The following is a 10,102-nucleotide window of genomic DNA, read 5'->3' as shown; positions in this document are numbered from 1 at the left end:
GGAGTCTGCATCGGGTTACCACTTACCTTCCCAGTCTGAGTATTCATTCAGGGAAATGACACCTGTTAGCTCAGCATAGAAAGAGGCATCTGGCCAATTGTCTATCTCTGAATTTAAAGAGCAATGAGTAATAAAAGATCAAATAAGTTTCTTTCTTTTTTAATATTTATTTATTTGGCTGCATGGGTCTTAGTTGCCGCATGCAGGATCTTTCTTTGTGGTCCACAGACTCTCTAGCTGTAGCGTGAGGGCTCAGTAGTTGGGGCACACAGGCTTAGATGCTCCGCTGTACACGGATCTTAGTTCCCTGCCAGAGATTGAACCTATGTTCTCTGCATTGCAAGGCAGATTCTGAACCTCTGGACCACCAGGGAAGCTCCCTATGTTTCTTAATGTATTTATAACCACTGATGTTCAGAAAAGACCCAAGAGAATGCACGGCCCCTGATATTAGGCTTTTAAGCCAAACATTTCACCTTAGTATGACCACAGACATGTTCCTCTGCCCAGGGGAACTGTTTTGTATTTTGTGACCAAGTATGACTGCTTCTTCATGTAATATACTCCCTTCTATATATTACAGGTCTGATTGTTATTTAGACTGTTATTCACAATGTCAACTAGTGTGGATATTAAATCCACACTGGCTCTTGAGAGCTGCTTGTCTTGATGCTCAGGAATTGGCCATTTATGGCATCTTCCAGGCAAATAAATCACTGCTTATCCACATGTATCTATTGAATATCTACTATGAATAGGGCACTGAGTTGATTTGCCCTGAGGGAAGATAAAGGAATAAAACAGAGTTCCTGCTTCAAAGAGGTTATAATCTACTTAGGGAGATGAGATATAAATAAGAAAAAAGTCAAATAATACATAATATCAGCATTACCAAAAATAGTTGAAAATAGTTGAAGACTGTAAACCTATTAGGAAACCCCATACAATTGTCCTGTCACTTTTAAGTAAAAAATAAGTAAGCTGTAAAATATTAAATTATCTTATGAAGAAAAAGTATGTTCTGTATGTCTGTGTCTGTGTGTTTTTATACCTAAAAATATACCTGGAACATTATGCAACAAAAATCTAACAGTCACTGGGAATAATATTTTCTTCTTCATATAGGGTTTCTTAATTATTTTTAAAAATGAACACACATTTTATTTTTAATGAAATGGACTATTAAAACATATATATTCTGGGGGAAATTATTTAAAACTTTCTTATGATTATGCTATGCTTTTTAAAAACATATTTATCCAAAGTCTAAATGAATTTAAAGCAGATAAGTTAGACAGCATCTGTTTGTACTCCTAAAGAAGTCTCTTATTATATATAGAAGAGTATGCCATTATGTTGTAAATAATGGACTTCTCTGAGGTCTTTAAAATGTGATCAAATTATTAAACACTGAAATCATATTTTAACTTTTTAGGATCATCTCAATGGCCTAAAGTAAGGTGCACTTTCAATATGTACCAATAAAAATTGTTAAAAATTGCTAGCTGTTTCTGATTACATGTGCAATTGCTTTTCTCCTTTTGTATAGCAACTGAGAATTGAGAACACAAGACAATATTTTCATGTTAAAATTCGCTCATAATGTGGTTGTTGGATGATACTGTTAAATAAAGCCCTAGCATTCATTTTGCAAATATGTTGTCCATCATCACTAAGAATCTGTCTAAACTTTAAGCCTTTTCTTTTATGGTTGTTTTTAAGACCTCCCTCTGTTGCATGGGCTGTGGGACTCTCAATAGGGTTAGTGTCACTAGCCACAATTCTGACACATGTTCTTCTCGTCAGTTTTACAGTAGCCTGACTTCCCCTTACAGAGATTGGTGCTCAAATAGAGGGAATTCCAATATCTTCCTTCAAGATATTTTTATTTTACATGATTAATGAAATCCCCCACTGAATAATCCTATTTAATATGTATTTTCTGGTGATGGAGCAGAGAACTGGCTACTTACCATATCAAACACCACTCAACTTTGTTCTAAATTCAAAATTTAGAGCTTATACAGCACCACTGAAACAATACCTATTAAAATATATTTATTAACTCAACAAACATAAGACACTAAGTGCCAGGCACTGTTCTTAGTGCTTGACAAAATTATTAGCTCATTTAACCTTCACAACAACCTTGATTACACATCTGTTATTATCCCATATGGCCCAAAGACACATAGTCAGTAAGTTGCAGTTTTTCATGAGTGTTGTCTGGTTTTAGAATAAGTGGCATCAGAAAATAGCACATAACTTGCCACCAGTGTCAAATCACAGAGCTCAGTGGTATGAATTATTCACACATGACCCATATTTTCTCTGCCAGGAAATGAAACTTGGGTTTCGGGTAGGATGAGTATCCTTGACTGAAAACACTGGAATTACTTTACTGAAGGGCTCATGGCCTCTCATTCTTTGTGTATCTTTATAAAAGGAAGAAAAAAGTCATCTTAGAACAGTTTTGGATCAGAAGTGTTTAGAGTAGAGTAATGAGTCCTTCTTACCTGAGATTGTCCTCTGAAGAGGTTCTCCTTGCCCAAAATGTGATCATTATGCAGACACCTCACCCCCAGCAACAGGAAAATTGATTATTAGGCAATGTGCCTTGAGAATAATAAAGCACAAGCAATAAAAGCAAACATTAGCAGATGGGACTACATCAAACTAAAAAGTTTCTACGGAGCAAAAGAAACAATCTACAAATGAAAAAGCAACCTACCAAATGGGAGAAACTATTTGCAAACTGTGTATCTGATAAGCAGTTAATATCCACAAAACACAAGGAACCCCTACAACTAAAAAGCAACAAACCAAAACAAACAAAAGACAGCAGAAAACCAATTCACTTAAAAAATAAGCAGAGGGTTTGTAAACATTTTTTCAAAGAAAGCACATAGACGGTCAACAAGTACATGTTGAAAAGATGTTCAACATTGCTAATCACCAGGGAAATGCAAATCAAAACCACAGTGTGATATCACCTCACACCTGTTAGAATGGATATTATCAAAAAAACAAGAGAAAATAAATGCTAGTGTGCTGATGTGGAGAAAAGAGAACCTTGGTACACTGTTATTGGGAGGGGGGGGGTATAAATTGCTACAGCTACTATGGAAAACAGTATGGAGGTTCTTCAAAAAACTGAAAATAGAACTACTCTATGATCCAGCAATTCCACTTCTTGGTATACATCCAAAGAAAATGAAATCACTATCTCAAAGAGATTTCCACATTCTCATGTTCAAGACAGTAATTTACAATAGCTAAGACCAACAGATGAATGACTAAATAAAATTAGTCATTAATTTGGCTAAATTATATATGTGTGTGTATATATATATATAATATAGCCACAAAAAGAAGGAAATCCTGCCTTTTGTGATAACAGGGGTGAAACTTGAAGGCATAATGCTGAATGAAATAAGTTAGACATGAGAAAAGCATATATTGTAATGATTTCACTTATACATGGAATTAAAACCACCAAACTCAAAGAAACATAGAGTAGAAAAGTAATTACCAAGGGCTGAGGGGTAGGAGAAATGAGGAGATTTGGGTCAAAAGGCACAAACTTTCAGTTATGAGATGAATAAATTCCAAGGATCTAATGTACAGCATGGTGACTATAGTTAACAATACTATGACTGATGATTGAACTACTCTGGGGTTAGGGGCACCGACACTCTGCACAGTCAAAATCCAAGTACAACTTATATTCTGCCCTCCATATCCGAGACTTCATATCTATGGTTCCTCTGTACTTGCAGTTCCTCCATATCCATGATGAAACCAACCACAGGTCATGTGGCACTGTAGCATTTATGAATGAAAAAGATTTCCATATAAGTAGACCCATGCAGTCCAAACCTGTGTTGTTCAAGAGTCAACTGAATACTGTACACTTGAAAGGTACTCTGAGAGTAGAGCTTTGATACCCTCGTCATAACAACAACAACAAAATGACAATTAGGTAAGGAAAGAATGTGTTAACTAGCCTGTGGTAAATATTTTGCAATATAGACACATATCAAATCATCACAACATGCACCTTAAAATTACATAGCTATATGTCAGTTAAGTTCTGTCGCTCAGTCATGTCTGACTCTTTGTGACCCCATGGACTGCAGCATACCAGGCTTCCCTGTCCATCACCAACTCCCAGAGCTTACTCAAACTCATGTCCATCAAGTTGGTGATTCCATCCAATCATCTCACCCTCTATCATCCCCATCTCCTCCTGCCTTCAATCTTTCCCAACATCAGGGTCTTTTCCAAAGACTTGGTTCTTCACATCAGGTGGCCAAAGTATTGGAGCTTCAGCTCCAGCAACAGTCCTTCCAATGAATATTCAGGACTGATTTCCTTTAGGATTGAGTGGTTTGATCTCCCTGCAGTCCAAGGGACTCTCAAGAGTCTTCTCCAACACCACAGTTCAAAAGCATCAATTCTTCGGTGCTCAGCTTTCTTTATGGTCCAACTAGCACATCCATAAATGACTACTGGAAAAACCATGGCTTTGACTAGATGGACCTTTGTCAGCAAAGTAATTGTGCTAAGTTGATCATAGCTTTTCTTCCAAAGAGCAAGTGTCTTTTAATTTCATGGCTGCAGTCACCACCTGCAGTGATTTTAGAGCCCAAGAAAATGAAGTTTCTCACTGTTTCCATCATTTCCCCATATATTTGCCATGGACTGATGGGACCAGATGCCGTGATCTTCATTTATTGAATGTTGAGTTTCAAGCCAGGTTTTTCACTCTCCTCTTTTACTTTCATCAAGAGGTTCTTTAATTCCTCTTCGCTATCTGCCATAAGGGCGGTGTCATCTGCATATCTGAGGTTATTGATATTTCTCCCGGCAATCTTGATTCCAGCTTGTGCTTCATCCAGTCCAACATTTCACATGATGTACTCTGCATATAAGTTAAATAGGCAGGGTGACAATATATTGTGTTGACGTACATCTTTTCCAATTTTGAACCAGTCCATTGTTCCATGCCTGGTTCTGTTTCTTTTTCTCTTTTTGATGGATAATTGCTTTACAGAATTTTGCTGTTTTCTGTCAAACCTCAACATGAATCAGCATAGGGATACATATACCCCTCCCTTTTTTGAAACTCCCTCCCATCTCCCTACCCATCCCACCCCTCTAGGTTTTTGACTTGCATAAAGATTTCTCAGGAGTCAGGTAGGAGGTCTAGTATTCCCATCTCTTTAAGAATTTTCCACAGTTTGTTGTGATCCACACAGTCAAAGTCAAACCTAGACAGTCAATGAAGCAGAAGTAGATGTTTTTTTGGAATTCTCTTGTTTTTTCTATGATTCAATGGATGTCAACAATTTGATCTCCAGTTCCTAAGCCTTTTCTAAATCCAGCTGGAACATCTGGAAGGTCTCAGTTCAGCTACTATTGAAGCATAGCTTGGAGGATTTTCAGCATTACTTTGCTAGCATGTGAGATGAGTGCAATTCTGCTGTAACTTGAACATTCTTTGGCATTGCCCTTCTTTGGGATTGGAATGAAAACTGAACTTTTCCAGTCCTGTGACCACTGCTGAGTTTTCCAAATTTGCTGACATATTGAGTGCAGCACTTTGGGGACTTGAAATAGCTCAGCTGAAATTCTATCACCTCCACTAGCTTTGTTTGTAGTGATACTTCCTAAGGCCCACTTGACTTCACATTCCAGGATGTCTGGCTCTAGGTGAGTGTTTACACCATCATGGTTATCTGGGTCATTAAGATCTTTTTTTGTATAGTCCTTCTGTGTATTCTTGTCACCTCTTCTTAATATCTTCTGCTTCTGTTTCTGTCCATTATTGTGCCCATCTTTGCATGAAATGTTCCCTTGGTATCTCTAATTTTCTTGAAGAGATCTCTAGTCTTTCCCATTCTATTGTTTTCTGCTGTTTCTTTGCATTGATCAAAGGAAGGCTTTCTTATCTCTCCTTGCTCTTCTTTGGAACTCTGTATTCAGTTGGATATATTTTTTCTTTTTCTCCTTTGCCTTTCACTTCTCATCTTTTCTCAGCTATTTGTAATGCCTCCTCCAACAACCATTTTGCCTATGGCAAGTAGATCGGGAAACAATGGAAACAGTGGCAGGCTTTATTTTCATGGGCACGAAAACCACTGCAGATGGTGACTGCAGCCATGAAATTAAAAGATGCTTGGTCCTTGGAAGAAAAGCTATGACAAACCTAGACAGCATATTAAAAAGCAGAGACTTTAATTTGCCAACAAATGTCTGTCTAATCAAAGCTATGGTTTTTCCAGTAGTCATGTCTGGATGTGCTAGTTGGACCATAAAAATAGCTGACCACCAAAGAATTGATGCTTTTGAACTGCAGTGTTGGGGAAGGCTCTTGAGAGTTCCTTGGACTGCAGGGAGATCAAACCACTCAATCCTAAAGGAAATCGATTCTGAACATTCATTGGAAGGACTGATGTTGAAGCTGAAGCTCCAATACTTTGGCTACCTGATGTGAAGAACCTACTCATTGGAAAAGATCCTGATGTTGGGAAAGACTGAAGGCAGGAGGAGATGGGGATGATAGAGGGTGAGATGATTGGATGGAATCACCAACTCCATGGACATGAGTTTGAGCAAGCTCAGGAGTTGGTGATGGACAGGGAAGCCTGGTGTGCTGCTGTCCATGGGGTTGCAAAGAACTGGACATGACTGACTGAACTGAACTGCTGATTTCTTTTTCCTGGGGATGCTTTTGATCACAGCCTCCTGTACAATGTTTTGAAACTCCATCCATAGTTCTTCAGGCACTCTGTCTATCAGATCTAATCCCTTGAATCTATTTGTCACTTCCACTGTATAATCGTAAGGGATTTGATTTAGGTCATACCTGAGTGGTCTAGTGGTTTTCCCTACTTTCTTCAGTTTCAGTCTGAATTTTGCAATAAGGAGTTAATGATCTGAGCCACAGTCAGCTCCCAGTCTAGTTTTTGCTGACTGTATAGAGCTTCTCCATCTTCAGCTGCAAAGAATATAATTAATCTGATTTTGGTATTGACCATCTGGTGATGTCCATGGATAGAGTCATCTTTTGTGTTGTTGGAAGAGGGTGTTTGCTATGACCAGTGCGTTCTCTCAGCAAAACTCCGTTAGTCTTTGCCCTGCTTCATTTTGTGCTCCAAGGCCAAACTTGCCTGTTACTCCACATATCTCTTGACCTCCTACTTTTGCATTCCAGTCCCCTATGATGAAAAGGACATCCTTTTTTAGTATCTCAGTAAAGTTGGAGTGGGAGGAAGGGAAAAAAGAGCAGAGTAACAAGTTTCTTTCTAGGCTCTGGTTATGGCTTTGAAGAAATCCTGAGTGTACATGGACAACCAAATGTAAGCAAGAGAGTTGAGGATCTCCTTAGATGAGATTGTGCTTGATTTTCTCCCAACTGTGACTGCATGTTCAGTCAATTTACATTCCTTTTAAAGTTTTGAAATTATGTTTGAAATTCCATTTTGGGAGCCTTAGCTCTTGAGGCCTGAGTCACTTTCTTTTGAATGATGGAAATGATACTAAAGTGATCCAATACCTTGTCTGGTGAATCATAGGAGGAGTAAAGCTGAAAAATAATGAGAATGTTTCACCCACGCAATTCCTCAACTGCCCATGGCAATGATTCCTGAAGAAGCATGCCCATTAATCACATTTCAGACTGTGCCATCACAGAACAGCTGCATAGTCTCCCAACCCACCACCTCTGAACAGTGTATCAATATGTGTACAATGTTTATTGGAAAAAACTCTTCTTTTAAATTAATTTAAAAAAAAAATAAATTAATTAATTTTTGTTGGAGTACAGCTGCTTTACAATGTTGTGTTAGTTTCTGTTGTACAGCAAAGCAAATCAACCATATGTATACATACATCCCCTCTTTATTGGATTTTCTTCCCATATGTTATCACAGAGCATTAAGCAGAGTTCCCTGTGCTATACAGGAGGTTTTTATTAGTTATCTATTTCATATATAGTAGTATATATATATGTCAATCCCAATCTTCCAATTCATCCCACTACCCACTTCCCACCCTTGTATCCATAAGGCCACTATCTACATGTGTCTCTATTTCTGCTTTGCAAATAAGTTCATCTGTATCATTTTTCTAGATTCCACATATAAGCAATATTAAACAATGTTTGTTTTTCTCTTTCTGACTTACTTCACTCTGTATGACAGTCTCTAGGTTGCCAATGTCTCTGCAAACTTCACAATTTCATTCCTTTTAGGACTGAGTAATGTTCCATTGTACACATGTATCACACCTTCTTTATCCATCCTTCTATTGGTGGACATTCATGTTGCCTCAATGCCCTGCCTACTGTAATAGTGCTGCAATAATCATTGGAATGCATGTATTTTTTTAATTATAGTTTTCTCCAGGTATCCTTTCAGGAGTGGGGTTGCTGGATCATATAGTAGTTCTATTTTTAGTTTTTTAAGGAATCTTCACACTGTTCTCTATATTGGCTGTATCAGCTTATATTTCCACCAACAATGTAAGAGGACTCCCTTCTTTCCATACTCTCTCCAGGATTTATTGTTTGTAAACTTTTTGATGATGGCCACTCTGACTGTGATTCCTCACAGTAGCTTTGATCTGCATTTCTCTAATAATGTGTGATGGTGAGCATCTTTTCATGGGCTTGCTGGCCATCTGTATGTCTTCTCTGGATAAATGTCTATTTAGATCTTCCACCCATTTTTTTATTGCATTGTTTGTTTTTTGATACTGATTTGATTTTGATAGTAAGCGATATTGGTATTGTGTATTTTGGAGATTAATCTGTTGTCAGTTGCTTCATTGCAAATATTTTCTCCCATTCTGAGGGCTGTCTTCTCATCTTGTTTATGATTTTCTTCACTGCACAAAAGCTTTTAAGTTTCACTATGTCCCGTTTGTTTATTTTTGGTTTTATTTCCATTACTCAAGGAAATGAATCAAAAAAGGTCTTGTTGTGATTTATGTCCAAGAGTATCCTGCCTATGTTTTCCTCTAAGAGTTTCATAGTGTCTGGCCTTACCTTTAGGACTTTAATCCATTTTAAGTTTATTTTTGTATATAGTGTTAGGGAGTGTTCTAATTTCCTTATTTTACATGTAGCTGTCCAGTTTTCCCACCACTACTTATTGAAGACACTGCATTTCTCTATTATATATTCTTGCCTCCTTTGTCAAAGATTAGGTGACCAAGATGTGTGGGTTTATCTCTGGGCTTTCTATCCAGTTTCACTGATCCATATTTCTGTTTTTGTGCCAGTGCACCATACTGTCATGATGATTGTAGGTTCGTAGTATAGTCTGAAGTCAGGGAGCTTGGTTCTTCCACCTCTGTTTTTCTTTCTCAAGATTGCTTTGCCTATTTGGGGTATTCTAATTCTGTGAAAAATGCCCTTGGTAATTTGATAGGGATTGTACTGAATTTGTAGATTGCTTTGGGTAGTAGAGTCATTTTCACAATGACTTCTTCCAAGCCAAGAACATGGTGTATCTCTCCACCTGTTTGTATCATCTTTACTTTCATTCATTAGAGTCTTATTGTTTTCTGAGTACAGGTCTTTTGCCTCCTGGGGTAGGTTAATTCCTAGGGTTTTATTCTTTTAGTTGCAATGGTAAATGAGATTGTTTCCTTAATTTCTTTTTTGATCTTTCATTGTTAGTGTGTGGGGATGGAAGAAATTTCTGTGTATTCATTTTGTATCATGCAACTTTACCAAGCTGCTTGATTAGCTCTAGTAGTTTTCTGGTGGCATCTTTAGGATTTTTTATGTATAGTATCATGTCATCAACAAACAGCGACAGTTTTACCTCTTTTCCAGTTTGGATTTCTTTTATTTCTTTTTTTTTTCTCTGTTTGCCATGGCTAGGACTTCTAAAACTATGTTGAATAAAAGTGGTGAGAGTGCATACCGGTCAGAATGGCCACCATCAAAAAATCTACAAACATAAATGCTGAAGAGGGTTTGGAGAAAAGGGAACCCTCTCACACCGTTGGTGGGAATGTAAATTGATACAGCCACTACAGAAGACAGTATGAAGATTCCTTTAAAAAGTAGGAATAAAACTACCATATG

Source organism: Cervus elaphus, chromosome 5 (assembly GCF_910594005.1).
Source record: "Cervus elaphus chromosome 5, mCerEla1.1, whole genome shotgun sequence".
NCBI lineage: Eukaryota > Metazoa > Chordata > Mammalia > Artiodactyla > Cervidae > Cervus > Cervus elaphus.
The sequence above is the reverse complement of the archived record's forward strand: the minus strand, read 5'-3'. Positions refer to the sequence as shown.